The sequence below is a fragment of the Callithrix jacchus genome, chromosome 13, assembly GCF_049354715.1.
Source record: "Callithrix jacchus isolate 240 chromosome 13, calJac240_pri, whole genome shotgun sequence".
In the NCBI taxonomy this organism is placed as follows: Eukaryota; Metazoa; Chordata; class Mammalia; order Primates; family Cebidae; genus Callithrix; species Callithrix jacchus.
Genome location: NC_133514.1, coordinates 23811658 through 23838565, shown reverse-complemented (window position 1 = coordinate 23838565; position 26908 = coordinate 23811658). Strand labels below are relative to the sequence as shown.

General features: G+C 36.9%; 1 protein-coding gene across 2 annotated transcripts in view; it reads right to left on the bottom strand.

The window, feature by feature from the left end:
* Nucleotides 1–16817, bottom strand: part of MTUS1 (microtubule associated scaffold protein 1) — a 195091-nt gene extending 178274 nt beyond the window's left edge. For both annotated transcript variants that reach the window (XM_017963732.4, XM_078347416.1), the window contains exon 1: nucleotides 16681–16817. The gene's annotated coding sequence lies outside the window, so the exon portion shown is untranslated. The remainder of the gene's footprint in view (nucleotides 1–16680) is intronic.
* Between the last annotated feature and the right edge of the window lie 10091 nt (nucleotides 16818–26908).

Sequence of the window (26908 nt, the reverse complement as noted above, 5' to 3'; positions counted from 1 at the left end):
AAGAAATGTAAGTCAAAAACACTTGAGCCAACTTACTTAAAAAGCAGAAACATAAAGAGGGTACCCTTGCCACCACTATCACTAAACAGAGAATATAAACAGATTTAAGTGTGTTTTACGTATTACATGGTTGTTGCATACTTAAAATGTCAGCAGGATCAAACTAAAAATAGTTATACACAGCTAGAAGACAATTGACCATATCAATAATACATTAAATACCTAACAATAAAATTAACTCGAAACAGGTATTTTCTTTTAAAAAAAATATTGATTGAAGGCACAAAGAAGATGCCAAAAGCAATTGCAACAAAAGCAAAAATTGACAAATGGGATCTAATTAAAGAGCTTCTACACAGCAAAAGAAACTATCATCAGAATGAACAGACAACCTACAGAATGAGAGGAAAATTTTGCAATCCACTCATCTGACAAAGGTCTGATATCCAGAGTCTACAAGGAATTTAAACAATTTATGAGAGAAAAATGAACAACCCCATTAAAAAGTGGGCAAAGGAAACAGACACTTCTCAAAAGAAGACATACATGTGGCCAAGAAACATAAGAAAAAAAAGCTCAACACACTGATTATTAGAGAAGTGCAAATCAAAACCACAATAAGATACCATCCCACACCAATCAGAATGACTTAAAAAGCCAAAGAACAACAGATGCTGGCAAGGTTGCAGAGCAAGAAGAATGCTTTTTCACTGTTGGTGGAGGTGTAAATTAGTTCAACCATTCTGGAAGACAGTGTGGCAATTCCTCAAAGACCTAGAAGCAGAAATACCATTTGGCTCAGCAATCCCATATTGGGTATCTAACCAAAGGAATAGAAATCATTCTACTGTAAAGATACATGCGCATGTAAAAATAAATAAATAAAAACAAACAGATAAAAAGATCAGTGTACGCGTATGTTCATTGCAGCACTATTCACAATAACAAAGACAGATTCCTGTAGATCCAGGAATCAACCTGGATGCCCATCAACGACAGACTGGACAAAGACACTGTAGCATATATACGCCATGGAGTACTATGCAGCTATAAAAAAGGAACCAGATCATGTCCTTTGCAGGAACATGAAGAGAGGTAGAAGACATTATTGTCAGCAAACTAATACAGGAACAGAAAGCCAGTCACCACATGCTCTTACTTATAAGAGGGAGTTGAACCATAAGAACACATGGACATATGTATGGGAACAACACACACTGGGGCCCATTGAGGAAAGTGGGATGGTGGGAGTGAGAGCATCAGGAAGAATAGCTAATGGTTGCTGGGCTTAACACCTAGGGGATGGGTTGATCTGTGCGGATCTGTGCAGCAAAACCATGGCACAGATTTACTTACATAACAAACCTGCACATCCTACACAGGTACCCCGAAATTAAAAATTGAAAAAAAATTGAGTAAATTCTAACAAAAATGGCAAACATACCTAAAGAACTATGCTACATTCCTTTTTGGGGATTAAATAAGACATCAATTAAAAATGTTTAATATATAAATTACTGCAGTTACAAATTCCTGTGAGAACCAACAGTGAAAAATAAATGAGTGACGGGATCAAAACATTTTCATTGGTAATAAAGTGAACTCAGCAAACTTGGAAAACTGAACATACTGGAACAATAATCAGAATCATATGGTCAGGGTTATCACAGTCTGAAATAAGAATCTGACTTATAGGGCAAGGGAAAAACCACATAATAAATTGTCTTCCAAATAGTTGGCTAACAGTCTGGAAAAAAAATCAGGTTAGATACATAAATACACTAGACCAAACAGTATAATAAATTCCAGCTGTATAAAAAAGTAAAAGCACTTTTTAAAAAACTGAAGAGTGGTTTATCTATCTCATATGTGAAAAGGAACATGCATTTTTATTTTCTTGTTTGAGGCAGTGTCTTGCTCTGTTGCCCAGGTTGGAGTGCAGTGGTGTGCTCACGGCTCACTGCAACCTCAACCTCCCGTGATCTCAGCCTTCCATCTCAGCCTTCCAAGTAGCTGTGACTACAGGCACACACCACCATACCTGGCTAATTTTTTCATTTTTATGGAGACAAAGTCTCACTATGTTGCCCAAGCTGGAGAACATGCACTTCTAATCACTGCAGAAAACAAAGGCTGTTACCAGAAGCAGGGGAGATTAATTGAACATAATTACGTTTTTTAACTTTCATGCAACAAAATGTAAACTAAAAATGCTATAAAGAAAATTTTCTAGTATAGAATAGATGTTACAAATATAAACTGATAATAACTTTCTCCCAAAAATATATGAAAAAATAAATAATCACTTTTCACTTGATGAATGGACAGTTTGCAATAAAGAAAATTTAGACTACATCATTGTGTCTTTCAAAATCACAGTTTTATTAAAAAGGAAAATAAAGATCATTTAAACACACATGAAGACCATCTTACAGAAGCATTAAGCTGGAAGACCTTTTCTTTTCTTTTCTTTATTTCTTTGTCTCTCTCTCTCTTCTTTCTTTCTCTTTCTTTCCTCCTTTCCTTCTTTCTTTCTATCTGTCTTTCTTTTTTTCTGTCTTGAAATGGAGTCTCGCTCTGTTTCCCAGGCTGTAGTGCAATGGTGCAATCTCAACTCACTATAACCTCTGTCTCCTGGGTTCCAGCAACCCCCCTGCCTCAGCCTCCCAAGTAGCTGGAATTACAGGCATCCACCACCACACCTGGTAAATTTTTGTATTTTTAGTAGAGATGGTGTTTCACCATGTTGGCTAGGCTGATCTCAAACTCCTGACCTCAGGTGATCCACATGCCTCAGCCTCTGAAAGTGCTGGGATTACAGGCTTGAGCCACTGTGCCCAGCCTAGAAGACATTTTTTAACTTGTAACACCCAACCTGGACAAGTCTTTGAAAAGAAGGCAGATGCATATTTTGTATATTAATGGTATATTTATCTAGAAATGAAAAATGGTGGGCTGCGCTTGGTGGCTCACGCCTGTAACCCCAGCACTTTGGGAGGCTGAGGTGAGTGGATTACCTGAGGTCAGGAGTTTGAGACCAGGCTGGCCGATATGGTGAAACCCTGTCTCTGCTAAAAATACAGAAATTAGCTGGGTGTGGTGGCGCGCACTTGTAATCCCAACTACTCAGGAGGCTGAGGAAAGATAATGTCTTGAACTCGGGAAGCGGAGGTTGCAGTGAGCTGAGATGGTGCCACTGCAGTCCAGCATGTGTGACAGGAGTGAGACTTGTCTCAAAAAAAGAAAAAAATGTAAAATGGTTACATATTTCTGGGGGGTAATCTATAACATACTCTTTGACCCATTACCTATACTTTCCCGTGAGGAAGGAAAACTAACTTATAAAGCAATTTTCATTGCAGCCTTATCTATAATGGGGAAAATTAACTTCAGTTCAAATGCCCAATAGTATTTAAATGTTTAAGTAAATCATGATGTATTACCATATATAAATTAATATGATAATTAAATGGAGGATGTAATACATATATATGTTTATATGAAATAAGGTGAAGTAAACAACTTGAACCCATGATCACTTTATACAATTATATAGAAATATATAAATGTAGGCCAGGTACAGAGGCTCACACCTATAATCCTAAGGTGAGTGAATTACTTGAGTCTAGTAGTTCCAGACCAGCCTGGGCAACATGGTGAAACCCTGTCTCTACAAAAAATACAAAAAAAAAAAATTAGCTAGGTGTGCTGGCACAAGCCTGTAGTTCCAGCTACTTGGGAGGCTGAGGCAGGAGGATCGATTGAGGCTGAGGCTGCAGTGAGCCATGATCACACCACTGCACTCTAGTCTGGGCTACAGAGTAAGACTCAGACATTTATATTTCTTTTTCCTGGTATGTCATGTGAATGTCATATATATATTTCCTGGTTTGTCATATATATAATATATATAACATATACGTATATATCTATAATTACACATATATGTAATATATGTATATATATTTCCTGGTATGTCATATGCATGTCATATATGTATTTCCTGGTTTGTCATATATATTATATAAATAAATATATATTTTTTTATATGACATACCAGGCATATGACATACCAGGAAAAAGATCCAGATTATGGTGGATCCAGAGTGGATAATTACAAGTTTGTAGTGTCTACACACATATGATGAAGCTCTTGGACCATGAAAGCTCTAAGGACAACAACCGTAAAGCAAAGACTTAAAAGGTTTTATCATTAGACAGACAGGTGTGGTGGCTCACGCTTGTAATCCCAGCACTTTGGGAGGCCAAGGCGGACAGATCACAAGGTCAAGAGATTGAGACTATCCTGGCCAACGTGGTGAAAATTAGCTGGGTGTGGTGGCTCACCTCTGTAATCTCAGCTACTCAGGAGGCTGAGGCAGGAGAATCACTTGAACCCGAAAGGTGGAGGTTGCAGTGAGCCGAGATGGCACCACCGCACTCCAGCCTGGTGACAGAGCAAAACTCTGTCTGAAAAAAAATAAAAAGTTTTATCATTAGATTAATTGCAATTCACTTGATCTTTCATACTATATATATATATACATAAATCTATGAAGTATATATATTTATCTATAAATGTCCTTTACTTATAATGACAGGTAATATATATAAATTTTACTTATATTTACTTATATATAATTTACTTATATATAAATGACATTTACTTATATATAAATGAATACTGATATAGATCAAAAGGATTTTGATTGATTTAAACGGTATAACAATATTTATTATGTTTCTTTATTTTTGTAGAAAGTGCAATGATGACCATGATGTGTAACATTTATAGAATGCTTATTATGTGCCAGTCCCCTAAGTGCTTTTACATGTATTAATTTTATTTGGCTTTGTAACAACCCTGTGTGCTGAGTTCTATTCTTTATTCTTCATTGTGTAGGTGAAGAAATTAAAGCACAGGGCAGTCAAATAAATGACTCCAGATCGCAGTTTAGCTGAACTGTCTCAAAGTGGCAGCATCTGTCTTAACAGCTTAGATGATTACTATTTGCTAACTGCTTTAATCAGCCTCCAAATTCTGGTCCTTACATCTCATGTCTACATTCCCATTCATTTCTCTAGTATGAAAAAAAAAAGGAAAGAACTGAAAATCTCAAGAGGATTCCAGGAAGTCAAAACAATGAATTATTGAATAAAGAATCTGAATTAAAAACAGAACCGTACTGAAAAAATAATTGTGTTTAGTGAGATAGAAGTAATAATGAAGGGATATTGATAATGGAGAGGCCATGCATACATGAGGTGAGGGATATATTGGAAATCTCTGTTTCTTCCTCTCAATCTTGCTGTGAACCTAAAACTACTCTAAAACCATCTTTTGAAAAGAAATAATGATATAGTAAACATGTGTTCTGGGATTTAAAAAGAGAGACTTTTCATAGCCACCTCCCTCCCCCCTACACACATACAGGGTCATCTCTGTCTTCATTCATTCCCTTACTCAAACAATTTGCACAGACCCAACCACTAGGCTCCAGTAATCCTAAGGTTTCGAGAAAATCAAGCACAGAAAAAGGTTAAAACCCTGAAGGAATAAAAGAATTCCTTTGCATCCATCGCATTTCTCAGGAAATGAACTAACAAATTCATTGCTTTTAAAGGAGGACATTTTCTCAATGAAATTGATTCCAAACCTTCGTTAGGGAGACTGTTCAGGGTAAAGCTGACCTGTCAGACTTCTTAGCTGATGCCTGACCTGACTATTTTTTATCTTTAGTACAGAGACCAAGGTGAATCGCCTTTTAAAAATATATTAGACTGTTGACATGTCTTCTATTTTGTACTCCAGGTAAAAACAATAAACCAGGAAAAAGAAAGTAAAATTCAACCTTAGGCTCATGGATCCAGAGTGGATAATTATGAATTTATAGTATCTACACGCATGTGATGAAGCTCTGTGTACCGTAAAAGCTCCAGTGACAACAACCATAAAGCAAAGACATTAAAGGTTTTATCATTAGAATAATTGTAATTCACGTGATCACTCAGGGTAACAAAATCCTTCAATCTACTGTCCCAAGCCACTATATCTTACATTCAGCATATTGGTTTGTCTATCATTGAACATTCATTTCCTACAGTGCTTTTTGGAAGGCAACAAAGCAGCCGCGCTGCTACTTTATATTGATTCCTGGGTTGTCCTTAGGAAAAGCTTTCAGGAAGTTTAATAGCTTTGAATGATACTTAGATTTAACCAGTGATTAGCAAATATACGTCCTTCTTTTTATTTCAGTAAGAGAGTACTAGAACTTAGATCTTTATTGTTTCATCTAGTCAATGCTGTCATTATTGATCAAGATCTCAAATGACACTTGTTCAGTAGTGTAACTGATATATGCAGAAGAATATGAAAATAGCAAAAAGGGCAACTATGAATGCTGCTACCAGACAAGATTTTAATTGCTTTATGAGGAAGTTATGCAACCAGTGAGGAATGGAGCCTTTGGAGTGGCCTGACGCTGAAGGTTTTAGGTGTATTTTTGCTTTCTTTGAAGAAATAATTAAGCCATTTTATTTAACAAAAAGGCCGTTTATCAAGAATTACTTAAAGCTGCTTTAAACCTGAGTTTGCAATTTATATAATATATTTAAGCAGCCTCAGTGCCCTTTTTAACTGGATGGTTTTCACAGATTTATCCAATTTGAGATTTATCCAATGAGAATTCCCTTTGGTTCAAGTATATATGCCTTCTCTTCCATAAAGCAGATTTAAATGAAAGAGTGCAGTCTGTTATCTCAGACATATCAGTTATAAATTTGATGTGGTAAATTTATGAGAGGCCAATTATTGTTATGAAAAAATAGATGGAAATATGTGATAGTCATTTACTGATTATTAGAGCTAATCTAAAAGTATTTACTAAAAATAAGCTATTTCTTCCTAGAGGTACTTTATTTTTACTTTAATCCTTTATATGTCCTATAAATAAATTAAGAAAAAAATGTCATTTATATTTATCCACATATTTTCTATTTTAGGTGGTCCTCATTCACTCTTACAGATTCAAGTTACCATCTGTTATTATTTCCTTTGTCACCTGAGGAATCTTCAGAACTATTTCTTCCTATATGTACCATGTACAGATACTCTACAAAGTCCATTATATGATGTACAAAGCAAAGCATACAATGTACTCTCTGCTCTAATTATTTAAAATTTATATAAAACCTTTTATTTTTTATTTTTAATTGGTTATTTTATTTTATTGAGATGGAGTCAAGCTCTGTTGCCAGGACTGGAGTGCAATAGCATGGTCTTGGCTCAGTGCAACCTCCCACTTCCCAGGTTCAAGTGATTCTCTAGTCTCAGCCTCTAGAGTAGCTGGGATTACAGGCATGTACCACCAGGCCTGGCTAATTTTTGTATTCTTAGTAGAAAATGGGTTTCACCATGTTGGCCAGGCTGGTCTTGAACTCCTGACCTCAGGAGATCCACATGCCTTGCCTCCCAAAGTGTTGGGATTACTGACATGAGCCACTGCACCCAGCCTAATTGGTTATTTTCTTATTAGACACCACATATCAATTTTCTTACTGTGGTGATATGAAATAGCAATTAACTTTGAAATATAATTCATTTTTCTCTATTACTACATTTCCCTTAAGAACTACAATAAATTATTTTACTAAAAAACATTGTCCTTAATGTACAATGAGCTAATCATTCAATAATTGTGACGAAGCACAGTTACCTAAATTATTTCTGTGTAATCACCTGAGGTTCTGGTTAAGCCCTCCTCCTCATTCTCTGCTTCAGGACATGTTAGTGACTAGATCAGATTATGTTTAAGTAAAAACAAGCCATGTTTCTCAGTGCTTTATCAAGCACTAAACACAAAGGCATATTTTAAAACGTAGTCAACTGGAGTTCCACTTTTGGTAATGGTAGGGTAGCTGGTGTCAGACTAAATCTCCTGCAGATCACACTTACATACTGCGAAAAAAATGTAAATAATGTTTATCTGAAGGCACTGGAGAGTGTTTAGAAGCAGGCAGAAATAAGAAGGGAATCAGTACTTTAAAGAAGGGAACCAGTCCTTTAAAGAAGGGAACTGTAGGGCCGGGCGCGGTGGCTCAAGCCTGTAATCCCAGCACTTTGGGAGGCCGAGGTGGGTGGATCACGAGGTCAAGAGATTGAGACCAATCCTGGTCAACGTGGTGAAACCCCGTCTCTACTAAAAATGCAAAAAATTAGCTGGGCATGGTGGCGCGCGCCTGTAATCCCAGCTACTCAGGAGGCTGAGGCGGGAGAATTGCCTGAACCCGGAGGCGGAGGTTGCGGTGAGCCGAGATCGCACCATTGCACTCCAGTCTGGGTAACAAGAGTGAGACTCCGTCTCAAAAAAAAAAAAAAAAGAAGGGAACTGTATAAGTTTTTTCAGTCGAGAATATTGCCCAGAACTTGCGGTAGAAAGAATCTAGAACTGAAGCTAAAACCACAATTTTAATTGCTTCAAGAGTTAAAGGACAGGATTTGGGGCTGCCAACATGGCTGGATTATGAGGGGAGAGATTTCAGAAAGATGGTACCCACAGTTATGGGAGCCTCTAAATCTGTGTGTAAACTCTCTACACACATTCCTGCAGACCTCCACACTGTGTGTGTGTGTGTGTGTGCGTGTGTGTGTGTGTAGGAAACTCCAAGTAATGAAAAACTGAGAGAGAGAGAGAGAGAGAGAGAGAGAGTGTGTGTGTGTGTGTGTGTGTGTGTGTGTGTAGGAAACTCCAAGTAATGAAAAACTGAGTACAGATTTCAACTAATGCCCTGACAAGGGAAATAAAATTTGGAATTAGAGTCCAGCTAGAACAAAACTCAACACTCAGCCAAAAAAATAGACAATCAAGAGTATTTAAAATATATCATCAAATGAACCAGGTTTAATCAAAACTTACTAGACAGGCATGCAAAGAAACAGCACATCACTTGACACAGAGTCAAAAAAAAATTCAATCAATAGAAGTCCATCCCAATATGTTTCAGATGTTAGAATTAACAAAAAAGATTTTTAAAAAACTGTTTTAAATATATTTAAGAACTTAAAAGATAATATCAGTGGAAAAATGGAAACAAAAAGAAGCAAAGCAAATTCTAGAATGAAGCAAAGTGTAATTAAGTCTTTAAAATGGGCTTAACAGCTGATTGGAAACAGTAAAAGAAAACATTAGTGAATTAAAAAAAAAGATGAACAGAAATTACCTAAACTGAAAAACAGAGAAAAAAAAAAAGAAATTAAAAAGATCAATGAAGAAACATCAAACATATGAACACAGATATACTTAGAGTCCCAGAAGGAGAGGAAGTAGAAAATGGAGTAGAAAAATATTTGAAAAATCAGCGGGGCACTGTGGCTCACATCTGTAATCCCAGTACTTTGGGAGGGCAAGGCGGGTGGATCACCTGAGGTCAGGAGTTCAAGACCAGCCTGGCCAACATGATGAAACCCCATCTCTATGAAAAATACAAAAATTAGCTAGGCCTGGTGGCATGCACCTGTAATCCCAGCTACTTAGGAGGCTGAGGTTGGAAAATTGCTTAAACCCAGAAGGTGGAGATTGCAGTGAACCAAGATCATGCCAGTGCATTCCAGCCTGGGTGACAAAACAAGACCTCAGCTCAAAAAAAAAAAAAAGAAAAGAAAAATATTTGAAAAATTATGGCCAAAATTTTACCAAAATTTGGTGAAAACATAACCGTACAGATCTAAGAAGTTCAGCAAACATAGCAGAAAGAAAAGTACAGAAAACCATGCTGAGACACATCATAGTAAAATAATTTTTAAAAGATAAACAGAAAATCTTGAAAATATCCACAGACAAACTACACATGAGAAAAAGGGGACTGATCTATCAAACTTCAACAAGTCAAGAGAAATTAAAAATAGATTCCAGGAGACAATGGAATTACATCTTCCAGGTGCTGAAAGAAAAGGCTGTCAACCCCAAATTCCACATCCAATGAAAATGTCCTTCAAAAATGAAGAAGTAAACACATTCTCAAATAATGAAAAGTGAGAGAATGAGTCACCAGCCAACATGCACTACAAGAAATGCTAAAGAAAAGTCTTTGGGTGACAAAGGAAATAATAACAGATCGTAACTTGGATCTGTAAGAATGAATAAAGACCACTAGAAATGGTAAATATACGGATATATGTAAATGGCTACATTTTTTCTCCCCTTATTTAAAGGACATATGAAGGGTTAAAGTAAAAATTGTAACATTATGTTGTAGAGTTTGCAATATAAGCAGATGTAATATATATGATCAAATAGCACAAAATTGGGCAAATTATGCAGTTGCAAGACAGTTTACATGATGTAATGTGATTTAATATACATATGATGTAATATACATATTATAATGTAATTAATGATGCAATATGATATAATATACATATTGATGATGTAATTTACATGATATAATATTAATGATGTCATATTAACTTTAAGCAGATGATACTAAAATTAAGGATGCATATTGCAATATCTAGAATCACCACTGAAAAATGATGTAAAGAAGTAGAACTAAAAATTCAGGGGCCGGGTATGGTGGCTTATTCCTATTATCTCATCACTTTGGGAGTCCGAGGAGAATGGATTGCTTGAGATCAAGAGTTCAACACCAGCCTAGGCAACAAAGCAAGACTCGGTCTCAACAAAAATTAAAAATGAAAAAATTAGCTGGGTGCAGTGGCATGCACCCATACTGTTAGTTGCTCAGGAGGCTGAAACAGGAGGATCACCTGAGCCCCGGGCTTCAAGGCTATAGTGAGGTATCACTGCACCACTATACTCCAGCCTAGGTGACAGCGTGAGACCCCTATTACTTAAAAGAAAAAAAAGTCAATAGAGAATTGAAATGAAATACTAAAATATTGTATTAAAATAAAAGAAAGCACAAAAAGAGAAACATAGAAACAAATATCAGACTGGACAAATGAGAAACAAATAACAAAATGATAGCCCTATATATAATTACATTTATATAAGTTACAATATAAAGATTATTAAAATGAATTTAAAAAAGTAAAAGATACGCTGTCAGCAAGAGATGCACTTTAATTATAAAAACACAAATAGTTTGAAAGTAAATAAATAGAAAGGATATACCATGTAAACAAAAACAAAAAAGCTGGAAAGGCTTTTTTAACAATTAAAAACATGCTTTAAGAGAAGGAGTTCTACCAGAAATAAAGACAGTGTATGCTAATATAGACGGTCATTAATCAGGGAGACCCTATCATGAAAGTATATCTACCTGATAATAGACCATCAAAATATAATAAGCCAAAACTGACAGAACTAAAGGGATAAATAGACAAGATTACAAGTTTGAGTGAGACTTTAACATAGCACTCTCAGTAAACAATAAGATAATGAAAAATCAATAAGAATTTAGAGTATCTGTGAAACATTATCAAACAACTTGGCCTAATTGATGATTATAGAGCACTATACCTAATAGCTTCAGGATATCATGTTTGCATATACAACATTCATCAAGATAGAACATAAGTTAGGACATGAAATAAGTCTCAGTAAATTTCAAAAGGTTGAATTCTTACAGAATATATTCTCTGATTAAAATTAAATTATAAGCAAATGTCTAAAAGAACCTCCAAATAGAAATCAAACAGTATACTTTTAAATGTGTTGAAGAAGAAATCATAAAAAAAATTAGGAAAACAATGGAATCAAATGATCACAAAAGTACATTTCTTCCAACAATCTAAATTCCCAAATAGAAGTTTGTGAGACTCAGCTAAAGCACGGCTTAGAAAAAAAATTGAGAGCTTTAAATGGCTATATTAAATAAGATAAAACTTTCAAATCAATGATCTAAGTTTTTACTTAAAAATCCAGAAAAAGGAGGACAAATGAAATCGACAGTAAGTTAAAAAGAATAAAATAAATAAGACTAAAAGCCAACAATATAGAAAGCAGACCCAATAGAGAAACTTAACAAAGTTAAGATTGATTCTTTGAAAACATTAATAAAATGGGTGTATCCTGGTGAGACTGATAAAATGGAGGAGTGGGGCAAGAGACCGTAGGAGAAAGAATACAAATTACCTATGTGAGGAATAAGAGGTAAGAGAAGAATATTATAATCTACTTTATGTCAATAAATGTGATAACTTACATGAAATGAAAAATTACTCAGACAACCAGTTATCGCACTTGACACAAGATGAAATAGGAAATTTGGATAACTGTACATCAATTACATAAGCTCTTTCAGAAAACAGGAAAAATAAATACTTCTCAACTCATTTACAAGGCCATCAAAATCCTGTTATCTGACTTTGTCAGCATAACTCTAACAAGGACATGTACAAAGGAAATTAGAGACTAATGTTCCCAATACAAGCACAATAATCATTAACAAAATATTAACCAACTTATCCAACAATATGTTAAAAAGGTGGTATATCATGACTAAGTGGGGTTTATTCCAGGAATGCGAGATTGATCAATATTTCAAAATTAGTGTAATTTATCATATTAACAGAATGAAGAAAAAAAACCACATGATAATTTCAATAGAAGCACTTGTGACAAAAAAACTCTTAACAAACTAGGAATAAAAAGAAACTTCCTGAACCTGCTATAGAACATCAGTCAATATCACACTTGATGGTTAAAGAGGTAATTCCTCTTACATGATTGGAAAGCAAGCAAGGATGCTTCTTTAACGTCTATTCTGTTGGTAGTCTGAATCAATTTGATAAAAAATAGAAATAGAAAACATAACAATTGGAAGGAAGAAGGAACTGATTCCTATTTGCAGATAATGTAATTCCCTATATAGAAAATCTTAAGGAATCTGCAAAAAGTTATTGGAACTAATATGTGAATTTAGCAAGACTTTAAGATACAAGTTCAATATAAAATAAATCAAGTGCATTTCTATATACTAACACTAAACACATTTTTAAATAAAATTAAAAGGTTATTACTTCAACAATAGCTTTAAAACAAAATACTTAGGAGCAAATTCAGCAAAAAATCTGCAAAACCTTAATGTTCAAGGCTACAAATACTAATAAAGCAATTAAATAACACATATAGAGATACACCATGTTCAAATGTCACTAGACTCAATATTATCAAGATGTCAGTATTCCCCAAAATGATCTTAACTATAATCCTAGTAGGCATTTTAGTAAAGGTGACAATCTGATTCTAAGACTTACTGGCAATGTAAAGGGCCTAGAATAGCCAAAGCTATGATGAAATAAAAGAACAAAGCTGGAGGATTTTTATTATATAGCTTCAAAAGTTGTGTAATATTGGCAACAGGATAGGCATATAGATCAATGAAATAAAGTACAACACAGAAACAGACCAATGTCTATCTGGTTATTTCATTTTGAACAAAGGTAGCAAAGCAATTTAGTGAGGAAAGGAAAGTGTTCAATAAATTATGTGGAATAACTAGATATCTATATGGAAACAAAAGAACCGTAACTTCTACCTCATTCATCCATGGCCCTAAATATAAAAGCTTAAACTATAGATGGTCTTTGAAAAAAAACTTAAGACTACTGTGAATACTTCAGGTAAGTGAAGATTTCTTAGAACAGAGTAACAACCACAGAATTTTTAAATGATAATAAACTTTATCAAAATTTAAACCTTCTCATTAAAAGACACTTTAAAAATGAACAGGAAGCCACAGACTGGGAGAAAATATTTGTAAAGTATATATCTGACAAAAAATTTGTATCCAGAATATATAAATAACTGCAACTATTCATTACATCAATGCAAGAAATAAAGTAAATAAAATCTTTAATAGACACACAATGAAGGAAATACTATTCATGTCCAATAAGCACATGATCAAGTTCTTTATTAGTCATTGGAAAAATGCTAATTAAAACTTCAACGAGATACTAGCTTATACTCAAATGTCTAAAATTAAAAGTACTGAAGACACCAAATATTGGCCAGGAAGTGGCAAGTGGAAATACATTGCTAATGGAAATCAAAAACAAAAAGGTTGGTAATGTCTTATAAAGTTAAGCATATACCTGCTCCATGACCCAGAAATTCTACTTCTAAACGTTTACCAAAGAGGAATTAAAACATTGTTCCAAAAAGTCATGAATGAGAACATTCACGGTCACCAAAACCTGAAAACAACTGAATTGCTCATTAATAGGTGAATGGATAAACCAATTGTGATACTGTACACTCAAACAATGAAACACCATCCACAGAAAAGAACTCCTGATACATCTAAAATATGGATGAATCTCTCAGACGCTGTGCTGAGTTAAGGAAGCTGGACGTGAAGAGTATGTTCCATAATTTCACTTATATAAATTTCTCAAAGAGGTTAAAAAATATGTGTTGAACATCTATGTTGGAAAAATAAATCTGGAGTGGAAAAAAAAAAAAAGAACAGTGTTTGCCTCTGCCAGTGGTGATAATTAGAAAGAAGCATAAGGGAATTTTTAGGGTGAAAAAAATGCTCTAAATTTTGTAGAGGGTTAAACAGAATATGCATGTGTCAAAATTCATCAAATTGCACACTTAAGTTTTGTGAATGTCATGCTATTTAAATTTTACCTCAAAGATCAAGAACCCAAAACAAATGTTAGCTCTAGTAGGTTTGCTTTTATCAGTGGACTAGCAATTTCAAAACAGGTTTTTGTGTATTCCAGGTTGGAACAAATTTATGAATTTATCGAGGATAAGGAAAGCCAGGCTTTTCATTGTTCGTGGAGAAAGTTAGCAACATTGAAAAGGGAAACTAAGCTGTGGTGCTGGATTGGAATCAGAGGTACAAATATGAAATAATGTTTTTTAGTATCTAGATATAGATTTATAGATAGAGGTAGCAATAGTTATAGATATGGAAATACATAGATATGTGTATGTATGTATGTATGTATGTATGTATATGTGTCTATGTAAGTGTATGTGATTCCTCATCTGTTCACTCACTGGATCTAGAAGGGTCTCTGGCAAAGAACACGGCTGCTATCCAGATCATTCTCCCTAAATATCTTTAATAAATGGAATCTGGTTTCGTTGAAGAAATGCTGATTCCAAAACTAGAGCAGGAAAAGTGGAAGATGAATCAGGAACATCTCATGGTATCGGTAAGGATATGCTCAAAATATGATATGCACATATTGACGGGACAGGGTTGGCTTGAAGTGGTTGCCACCAACCCAAACTGGCAAAATCACACATTAATATAAACAATAGTAATACCGGGTTAGAATCTACTGAGTAAAGTTGGAATGTATGAGTCCGTACTGATAGAAATAAAAGGAAGGAAAGGAGGGAAGTGTGTTAGACCATTCTTGCGTTGCTATAAATACCTGAAACTGGATAATGTATAAAGAACAGAGGTTAATTGGCTCGTGGTTCTACAGAGAGTACAAGAAGTGTGGTGCTGGGCGGGGCGCAGTAGCTCACGCCTGTAATCCCAGCACTTTGGGAGGGCGAGGCGGTCAGATCACCGGAGGTTCGGGAGTTCGACCAGCCTGATTAACATGGTAAAATCTCATCTCTATTAAAAATACAATAATTATCTGGGCACGTGGCACATGCCTGTAGTCCCAGCTACTTGGGAGGCTGAGGCAGGATAATTGGTTGCACCCGGGAGGAAGAGGTTGTAGTGAGCCAAGATCGTGCCACTGCACTACAGCCTGGGTGACAGAGCGAGACTCAGTCTCAACAACAACAACAAAAACTGTGGTGCTCGCATCTGCTTATGGTGAGGGCCTCAGGAAGCTTCTAGTCATAACAGAAGGGGAAGGGGGAACAGGCATCTCACGTGGTGAGAGGGGAAGCAAGAGCGAGATGGGGTCAGTGCCACACACTTTTATTTTTAATTAAAAAAATTTTTTTTCAATTTTTTAAATGTTTGTTGCTTTTGGGTACCTAGTAGGTATATGTATTTTTAGGGTACATTAGATGTTTTGATACAGGCATGCAATACGTAATAATCACATCACAGAGAATGGGGTATCCATCCCCTCAAGCATTTATTTTTTGTGTTACAAGAATCTAATGACTCTCTTTTAGTTATTTCCAAATTTACGATTAAGTTATTGACTATAGTCATTCTGTTTTACTATCAAATAGTAGGTCTTAGTCATTCTTTCTATTTTTTTGTACCCATTAACCATCCTTACCACCCCTCCAGCCCCACCCTTTCCGGCCTCTGGTAGCCATCCTTCTATTCTCTACGTCCATGAGTTCAATTGTTTTGATTTTTAGATCCCACAAATAAGCAAGAACATGCAATGTTTGTCTTTCCGTGCCAGGCTTATTTCACTTAACATAATAATCTCCAATTCCGCATACTTTTAAACAACCAGATCTAGAGTTAACTCAGAGCAAGAACTCACTCCTCACTAAGGGAATGGCGCTGAGCCGTCGTGAGGGATCCACCCCTGTCATCCAGTTGCCTCCCACCAGCTTTCACATCCAACACTGGAGATTACATTTCAACATTAGCTTCGGAAGGAACAAACATCCAAACTATATCAGGAGGGAGGAGGAAGGGAGGAAAGGACAAAAGGAAAGAAGGGAACAAAGGAGGGAGGAAGGTTGTTTACTACACTACCAGCCTCAAAGGAAAAATGTTAACATAGATTGCCCTTCTCTCTCATAACAACATCTCCCATTCTACCTGCTCATCTTAACATGCGAGTTGTCACTCCTCACTCTGAGAGGCAGGGACTATCTTCCTCTTCTTCGAATCCAGGCAGGACCGTGACACAGCAGTTTAGCCATGCTTCTAACCTTAACTCTAAGGTTAGGTCCTACGAGTCAGCACAGCTGCTGCCAGGCGTGCTTGGGATGATCACTCTTGGGACCCAGCTCCCACGCTGTGAGGAAATTTAGGCCACGTGGAGAGGCCACAGTGTTCCATTATGTGGGCGTTTCAGGCAAAAGTTCAACAGCCTCAACATCACTAGCCAGATATGTGAGTATGGAAGCTTTAGAGAATAACTCCATTCTTTCAGTTGAACCCCCAAATCATGAGAAATAGTAATACGATAACATACTTATTCTAAGCCACTAAGTTTTGGAGTGATTTGTTATATAGTGATAGATACCCTACTCATTTTATGAACATAAGTGATCCTTACATTTAGTAATATAATACATAAAATTTACAATGATCTCGTTTCTTACCTATCTTACTAAACTAAATGATATCATGTATATGTCATTCTTTGAATGTCAATAAAAAAATAACAAATTAAATTCAAAGTGCTTTCTATGTGCTTTTAGATTGTTATTGATAGATAAATGGATTTAAAGAATTGTTCAAGCAAGAATTTCAAAAAAATTGGAAGCTTCATGACTTGCTGGGACTGAATCGCTATTGCCTTCTTTGTTGTTTTTGCTTTTTTCCTTTCTGTCTCATTTTTAACCCATCTGACTTTCAAAATTACCCCACAAAATCTGGTGCTCTTCTAGCTTTCCTCTCTCAGTGTCTGTCATCATCACCCGTGCGGTTGCTCAAGCCAGAGGCTTAGGAGTTATCCTTGACCTCTCTGTCTTTGCCATCCATAGCCAATCTATCACTAAGTCCTGGCCATTTCTTCCCAAAGAGCTTCTAAATTTTTCTCCTTTTCACCTCCCGTGGCATGATCTCAATTCAACTGAAACCTATCAATTGTTCTAACCAAATTTCTAGTCTTCACCAATTCTTTACATCAGAATAAATCTGGTCATGTTACTGCCCGTTTTTTTGAGTCTTACTCTGTCGCCCAAGCTGGAATACAGTGGCATGATCTCAGCTCAATGTAATCTCCGTCTCCCAGGTTCAGGCGATGATTGTGCTTCCACTTCCCGAGTAGCTGGAACTACAGGCATGTGCCACCATGCCTGGCTAATTTTTGGATTTATAGTAGAGACAGGGTTTCGCCATGTTGCCAGGCTGGTCTTGAACTCCTGACCTCAAGTGATCCTCCTGCTTTGGCCTTCCAAAGTGCTAGGATTGCAGGCTTGAGCCACTGTGCCTGGGCCTGCTTCTTTTTGATGGTTTCTCAATGCTCTCAGAGAAGGAGATCAAATCCTAAACGTGGACCACAAGGCTTTCGATAATTGGACTCCTGTCTCCCTCTCCAGCTTCTTCCTGGCAGCTTCTTGTCTTTTATTCTAGCCATAATGGCCTTTTGTCATTTCCCTCTGTCTTCCCACTTGGCGGTCTCCTTGACTAGGATCCCTATGCTTGAAATCTTCCTATATCCTTTTCTTGGTTAATATGGTTCTATAATTGTACAAGTCTCTCCTAAAAGGTTCTTTCATCAAAGGATTCTTCCTGAATCCCCAGCCTAAGTCAAGTCCTCTGCATTTTTACATCTACTGTACTGTGTCACTGAAAAATGTAACAGGAACAGAAAACCAATTCATAAGAGTTTATATATTTTTCCACCACTGCAACCACTAAAGAAAACTCTCGCCAAGAGCTAGCTTTATCTGCACTGAGGATAGAACAGATGGAAGAAGAGGAAAAGATAGGAGTAAGAGGTCAAAGAGCCAGGAACTTCTCAGGCCAGGGGTCAGAAGGAACTTGGGAAAATCCGTTTTTATCAGTGAGTAACCGCAGAGGGAAACATTGAGGATGAAAGCTATGGGAAAACATGTTAAACTTCTCTTTTGCAGTAAGATGGACTCTCTTGGATATTTTCTGAAGAGTTGCAATAAAGTTTTCTTCCACTGGTCTGACCAAGAGAGAGGCTGGTTTATAGTTTATGCATATTGAATATTAATTGAACACCCTGTCCTCCTCTCACCTCCACTTGCATACAGGATTTATGGGGTCAATGTCTTCTTTTGCTTGCCATTGCAACCTTGGTGTTTACACAATTCGTAGCAGAGGCCGAATCAATATTTGATGAATTAATGTGTGATTTGGAGCAATTTGCTTAACCACTCCACACTTCAGTTAGGGTTGCACTTTAAGCTTCTCAATTCTTTCAATAGAAATAGCACCAACTGCAGAGAAGATAAAGTATTTACCCCCTCCTCCCACCTCAAGAAGTCTGGGATAGCCTGAAACAACTAATTACAGTTCTGATATTTCTCTGGAGTTGCTTTGAAGTTTCATGTTTTGTCTTAAACACTTGTTTTATGATTCCTTTTACAACTTTCATGTTCATATTCCATACCATTATATGTCAGGTTTTTTAAAAAATTAAAATAATTGTATCTCAAGTCTTCTAATAAAATGAATGGCATTGTACCTATTACCTCCAGGGCTACGCAAACTTAAACCAGTTTGACAAACTCAAGTATTCATTAAATGATCACAAAGGCTCTCTTTGAGCCAAAAGTTTTATGATTCTTGGATTCGAATGAGTTGAACAGCTAATATTTACCGAATTCCTTTCATGTTCAAGTCATAGGGGAGAATACAAGGAACAATGAGATGAACTGCCTTGGAGAAAGAGCTATGATGACAAGTCATGGATATGTACAAAGGTAATATTATAAGGCAGTACAGAGTGCCAAGTGAGTACAGCAGCTTGTTAATACAGAAGAATCCAGGATGATTGAGTCCTCTAGGCCTCAGTTTTCTCACCTGTAACATGGGTAACCAGGCTCATGCTTTTATATCCCAGGATAACTATGAAGTTCAATAACATAAAATATATCTACATACAAATGAGACACCATCTTCTCAGAGTGGTTTTGATCACACGGTGAAATCCTGCGATAGGGGTAGGAAACAAGTTGATAGACTAGCATAGCAGAATGGCCTTCATGAAGACACAGAAAAAGAAATATGCCCCAAAGATACAGGAAACTAAAAATGACAATCTTTATGGGGTGGAAAGCTCAATCAAGGGAGCTATCTCTGAAAAAGCAGGATATTGCAGGCCTTGAATTCTAAGTTAAGAAATGTAGAATCACTACTGTGGATATTATTTTTAAAAGATAAATTCCTTGGTATATAATTTGGTTCATATTTTGACACAGCTGGGAACATTTTGGCACAGATGAAAGGGCTATTTTAAATGCTTCAACTCCTTTAAAGAATATTGTAAGTGAGACTTGAAGAAATCAGATAATTGCTTGCAGAGATCGAGTGTCAGGATGGTAATATTGCTGAAAGAGTAAAGCAGAGAATATGGTTGTTTGTTTAAGTGAAAAATGAATTGGCATTATGCCAGATGTGGGCAAACAGAATAGAAGTAAATTTAAAAAGAGTTTCAATATAACTCTTGAAGCTTGGAGGCAAAAAGCAAATGGTCTTCAGTGTAATTTGGAAGAAATTCCAGCATTATTGAATGAATAACACATGGCTTAAATTTTAATCTGAAAGCTCAACCAGTTCTATAAGATGAAAGTGTGGCATTGGTAGAAAAATGAGACTTTTGAACACAATATAGAGGAAACAGTACATGGTGATGGTGATAATTCTATATATTCAGTCATATAAATGAGATTTTTGAAAGTCAACTGAAAAGAAAATACATTGTTAATATACAGTATCAGCATTTGTTTAATGGAAGAACCTAAGTGCAAAACACATCTTTAAGTTTCCAGAAAGCACATCTCTTTTGCAAAACATGGAAAAGTCCACCAAAGAGTGCTGAAACCATATTCCTTTGGGTGCTATCAAAGGTGGCTGCATTTGAGCAATGTATAGTATGCTATAATTTTTGTGCAAAAGAAAGAATACATCTTCTTGTTGGCATGTATAGTATGCTATAATTTTTGTACATGTATATAAAATAATAAAATAACCCTGGAAAGATACAAAACAAACCTGTAATTGTGGTTTGCTTCTAGGACATATGAGTAAGGGGGAGAAATTTCTTATTTAGGTTTTTCTTTTTTCTTTTTTGAGACAGAGTCTCTCTGTGACGCCCAGGCTGGAGTGCAGTGGTGCAATGTTGGCCCACCACAACCTCTGCCTCCCGGGTTCAAGAGATTCTTGTGCCCTAGCCTCCTGACTAACTTGGATAATGGGAACCTGCCACCGTACCTGGCTAAGTTTTGTATTTTTAGTATAGACGGGTTTCACCATGTTGACCAGGCTGGTCTCGAACCCCTGACCTCAAGTGATCCACCCACCTCAGCCTCTCAAAGTGCTGAGACTACAGGAGTGAGCCACCCTGGCTGGCCAAGAAATTTCTTTGTGTATCATTTTGAATTTTTAAAGTTTGAATCATACAAGTTAATTTTGTAGTCCAATAAACAGACAAATCAAATGACCTCAAATAAAATGGTTATCTCTGATACGGTTTCCAGCGTTTGAAGGTCACTTTATTAATAAATAAGTCAACTTTCCCTACATACTCAGATGGGTAAAATAGTAATCCTCCTTCTCCAGCACATTCTTCCCAAGCTTTTTAGTGTGCATCAGAATCACCTGGGGACTGTTAAAAACAGATTGCTTGGCCTCATCTTCCAGATTTTCTGACTCAAACTGGCTGGGGCAAGTCCCAGGAATTCTCATTTCAACAAGTTCCCAGGTGCTGCTGCTCCTGGTTGTCTGGGAACCAAAATCTGAAAACCACTGTTCTAGCAGTTACATCGGCAATGAGTCACTGGTGCTGTAAAACACTTCACATTCCAAAGCAGAAATAAAAATGTATATGAATTAGAAGTCTTCCAGGCGCGGTGGCTCATGCCTGTAATCCCAGCACTTTGGGAGGTTGAGGTGGGTGTATCACCTGAGGTCGGGAGTTCAAGACCAGCCTGGCCAACATGGTGAAACCCTGTCAATACTAAAAATACAAAAATTAGCCTGGCGTGGTGGCGCATGCCTGTAATCCCAGCTACTCCGGAGGTTGAGGCACAAGGATCTCTTGAACCTGGGAGGCAGAGTTTGCAGCAAACTGAGATTGCACTCCAGCCTGGATGACAAGAGCAAAACTCCGTCTCAAAAAAAAAAAAAAAGTCACCAGGCTCTAGAGAACATAAGCAAAACTTTATAGACCTAAAATGTAACAGGATCTGAAGGTAGCATCTCTAGATAAACTGCTTCATAAAGTCTCCTCTGTATTGATAAATGGACACTATGCCCAGCACTCTTACTTATTATGAATACTGTAATGACATAGAAGATACCCCGTTGCCATCAAGAAACTTCGAATCTAGTTTAAACCATGTGTCCCTTTTTGAGAGATGGTCCGTTTAAATGTTTGTTTTAATCCTGAATTACATAGAAGGTGTAACTCAAGATGTTTTGTGAAAAGATTTTGTAGCCCTTGTATTTATTTCTCATTCACTTTTACCCAAATTCAGATCTGTCAATGCTTGGTGAAGAGTAAACAATCTGCAGTTTGCACATGTTGAACTGAAAGCCCATAAAAATACAGATGTGGGCGGGGCGCAGTGGCTCACACGTGTAATCCCAGCACCTTGGGAGGTTTAGGTGGGTAGATTGCTTGAGCACAGGAGTTTGAGACCAGCCCAGGCAACATGGCAAAACCCTGTCTCTACAAAAAAAATAGAAAAATCAGCCAGATGTGGTGGTATGTGTGCCTGTAGTCCTAGCTACTTGGGAGGCTGAGGTGGCAGGATCACTTGAGCCCAGGAGATCAAGGCTGCAGTCACCTATGATTTCAACACTACTCGCCAGCCTGGGTGACATAGTGAGACCTTGTCTCAAAAAAAAAAGATGTGTGTTGAAGGACAACCTTATTGCTAACATTATGTAAGCTTAACTTTTCTTATACTGTTTCTTTATCTAAAACTGAGTATAACTGTAACTATCTCAAATGTGATACTCTGATGGTAATAATAAAATCCAATATTTATTGAACACTTACTAATAATTTACATGCATTAATCCATTCACTCTTCCCAACAACCCTATGCGATATGTATTATTAGTATTATTTTCCATATAAGAAAACAGAAGCTCAGAAAGGTTTAAGAAACATGTCCAAGGTTAGTTGGCCAGTAAGTGATAGAGCCAGGATTTGAATACCTGTCCTTTCCTTTTTTTTTTTTTTTTTTTTTTTTGAGACGGGGCTTCGTTGTCATTACCCAGACTGGAGTGCAATGGCATGATCTCAGCTCACCGCAACCTCCGCCTTCTGGGTAGAAGCAATTCTCCTGCCTCAGCCTCCCGAGTAACTGGGACTACAGGCGCATACCACTATGTCCAGCTAATTTTTGTATTTTTAGTAGAGACGGGGTTTCACTACATTGGCCAGGATAATCTCAATCTCTTGACCTCGTGATCCACCTGCCTCGGCCTCCCAAAGTGCTGGGATTATAGGCGTGAGCCACCATGCCCGGCCCTTGTCCTTTCCATAATCACCGTGCTTGCTGCTTTTCTTAAAAGTTGAAGATGAAAGTAAACCTTTTTTCACCTCAAACACCTTAGTTCTCTTTAGTAGGTTGTATAAATGGGCCTTTGTACTTTTAAAAACATATTGCCCTGATATGTTTCTATAAATGTGGAGAAAACATATGTACTTATCTGATTGTATTATATGTTTTTGTGTGTGCACACAATGCAGTGTTCTGTTAGACCATTGTATATAAGGCTGTTAAGTTCAGGCAATATCTTGGCGGGGCATGGTGGCTCATGCCTGTAATCCTGGCACACTTCGTGGCTGAGGCGGGTGGGTCACTTGAGGTCAGGAGTTTGTGACCAGCCTGGCCAACATAGTGAAACCCCATCTCTACTAAAAATACAAAAAGAAGCCAGGTGCAGTGGCAGGCAACTGTAATCCCAGATACTCGGGAAACTGAGGCAGAGGAGACTCCCTTGAACCCGGGAGGTGGAGGTTGCAGTGAGCCAAGACCATGCCATTGCACTCCAGCCCAGGCAACAAGAGTGAAAATCCATCTCAAAAAAAAAAAAATCAGGTAATATCTTCTTTTTTATTTTTAGAGACACAGTTTAGCTCATATTGCCTAGGCTGGAGTGCAATGGTGCAATCTTGACTCACTGCAACCTCTGCCTTCCGGGTTCAAGCTGTTCTTCTGCCTCAGGTAATGTCTTAATTGCAAAAGATATATAGCAAATGTTTATTGAATATTATACTCTTTTCACTTCCTGCTATACACCCAGTCTCAGCATTAGACAGATTATCTTGACAGAAAAATCAGCAAAGAAACATTGAATTTAAATTGGACTTCAGACCAAATGGACCCAACAGACATAGAACTAACATTCTACCCAAAAACTGCAAAATATGCATTCTCTTCATCAGCACATGGAACATTCTCCAGGATAGAATGTATATTAGGTTACAAAACTAGTCCCAACAATTTAAAAAAGTATTATCCGACCACATGCAATAAAACTAAAAATAAATACCAATATGCCTATAGTCCCAACCCTTTGGGAGGCTGAGGCAGGAGGATCACTTGAACCCAGGAGTTCATGACCAACCTGGGCAACGTAGTGAGACCCTATCTCTACAAAAAATAAAAAAGTTAGTTGGGTGCGATGGCACACACCTGTAGTCCCAGCTATGAGGAAGGCTGAGGTGGGTGGACTGCTTGAGCCCAGGAACTAAAGGCTGTAATGGACCATGATTGTATCGCTGCAGTCCAGCCTCGGCAACAGAGTGAGACTCCAATTCAACAAAAACAGAACGAAAAACCAAAAGGAAAATATGTAAATACATGGAAATTAAACAACATGTTCCTGAATGACCATTGGGTCAACAAAGAAGATGGAAATAAAAAAATTCTAGGAACAAATTATGGAAAGAACATATCAAAACCTGTAGAATTCAATAAAAACCGTGCTAAGAGGAAAGTTGATATCAATACATGCCTATGTCAAAAAAGTGGAAATGTGACAAATTAACAATCTAGCAATGCACCTAAAGGAACTAAAAAAAAAAAAAAAAAAGAACAAACCAAATCCAAAATGAGAAGAAAATAAATAGCAAAGATCAGAGCAGAACTAAAGAAATAGAGAATAAAAATCAATAAAAAAAATTGGTGAAAGGAAAAATTGTTTCTTTGAAACAATAAACAAAATCGAAAAAAGTAGGTTTTATTTTTTAAGGTAGTGTTAAGTTTACAACAAAATTAAGCAGAAAGTACGGAAAGTTCCCATATATCTCCTGCCTTCACGCATGCATAATCTCTCCCATGATCAACATTCCACCCTCAACTGGCATATTTGTTAACAATCAATGGATCTATGTTGACACATCATTATCACCCAAAGCCCATAATTTAGGGTTCACTCTTGATATTGTACGTTCTATGAGTTTTGACAAATGCATAATGACATATATCCTCTACTGTAGTACACAGAATAATTTCACTGCCCTAAAAATCCTCTGGGCTCTGTCTATTCACCTCTTCTCCCCACATAACCCAGTAATTTTTTCTTTTCTTTTCTTTTCTTTTTTGAGACACAGTCTCACTCTGTCATCCAGACTGGTATGCTGTGGCTTGATCTTGGCACACTGCAACCTCCGCCTCCTGGGTTCAAGTGATTTTCGCGCCTAAGCCTCCTGAGCAGTTAGGATTACAGGTGCCCACCACAACACCCAGCTAACTTTTGTATTTTTAGTAGATAGGGGGTTTCACCATGTTGGTCAGGCTGGTCTCAAACACCTGATCTCAAGTGACTCACCCACCTCAGCCTCCCAAAGTGGTGGGATTACAGGCGTGAGCCACTGTGTCCGGCCATAACCCAGTAGTTTTTAATATGTTTTTCTTATACAAATAATGTATAAGGAGGAAGAAATATTTTCATCCAATAATATAGTAGGGTTAAGAATGTTTGCTTAGTATAGACATGAAACTAATTATCAAGAATGTCACACAATTCTATCAAGCACTGCAACTTCAGAATGATAGGATGAGCTTTCATGTATCTTGTACTTAATTCATCCTCCTCTGTGAAGAGGTGAAGATTTCTTAAACTGGTCATTAAAAACACGAACCACAAAAACATAACTGATAAATACTCATGAACTACTCATCAAAAGAGAATGAGAAGGCAGGCCACAGACTGGGAGAAAACATTTGCAGAGTACAAAGCTTATATCCATATATAAAGGAAACCTACAAACCCTTAGAAAAAGACAAACAGCTGAATTTTAAAATGGGGAAAAGACTTGAATAGATCCTTCCTAAAAGAAGTTACCCAATGATCATAATGGAATGAATATATGAAAAAGTGCTCAGTCTCACAGCTATCAGGGAAACGCCTATTAAAAAACCACATTGCAATGCCATGATATACCCATCAAAATGACGAGTTAAAAATAAACAAAACACAACAAAAAGCCTGACAATACAAACTGTTGGAGACAGTATGGAGCAACTAGAACTCTCATATGCTGCTGATGGGGGTGTAAATTAGAAAGGTAACTTTAAAAAATAGTTTCACAGGATTAAATTGAAGCTAAACATCTGTATGTACAACGTACATACAAGAGAAGCTAATGCTTTTGTCCACCAAAAGGAATATGCAAGAATGTTCCAAGAATGTTCATGGCAACTACATTCACAATAAACCAAATCCGAAAGCAACCCAAATGCTTGGCAAGAGTAGAATCAGTAAATAAGTTGAGGTATATTTATACAATGGATTACACTACAAGCAACAGGAAGAAATAAACAATTGTTGCATGTAACAAAATGGGTAAATCGCACTGAAAAATGTTTAGCAAAAGAGGCCAGGCACAAAAGTACCTACTCTACTGTTTTCCTGTGTGAGTGTGTGTGTGTGTGTGTGTGTGTGTGTGTGAAGTTCAAATACATGCAAAATGATGGTAATGAAATTTAGAATAATCTAATAGTAATTGCTTCAATGTCCAAGGGCAGGGAACAGTGAGAAGAGATGTGACAGACCCCTTGGGATGCTGGAATGTTCTGTATCTTGATTTAAATAGTTCTGCACAGATGAATATATATGAAAATTCATCACTCACGCATTTTACACATGAATAAAACAGAAA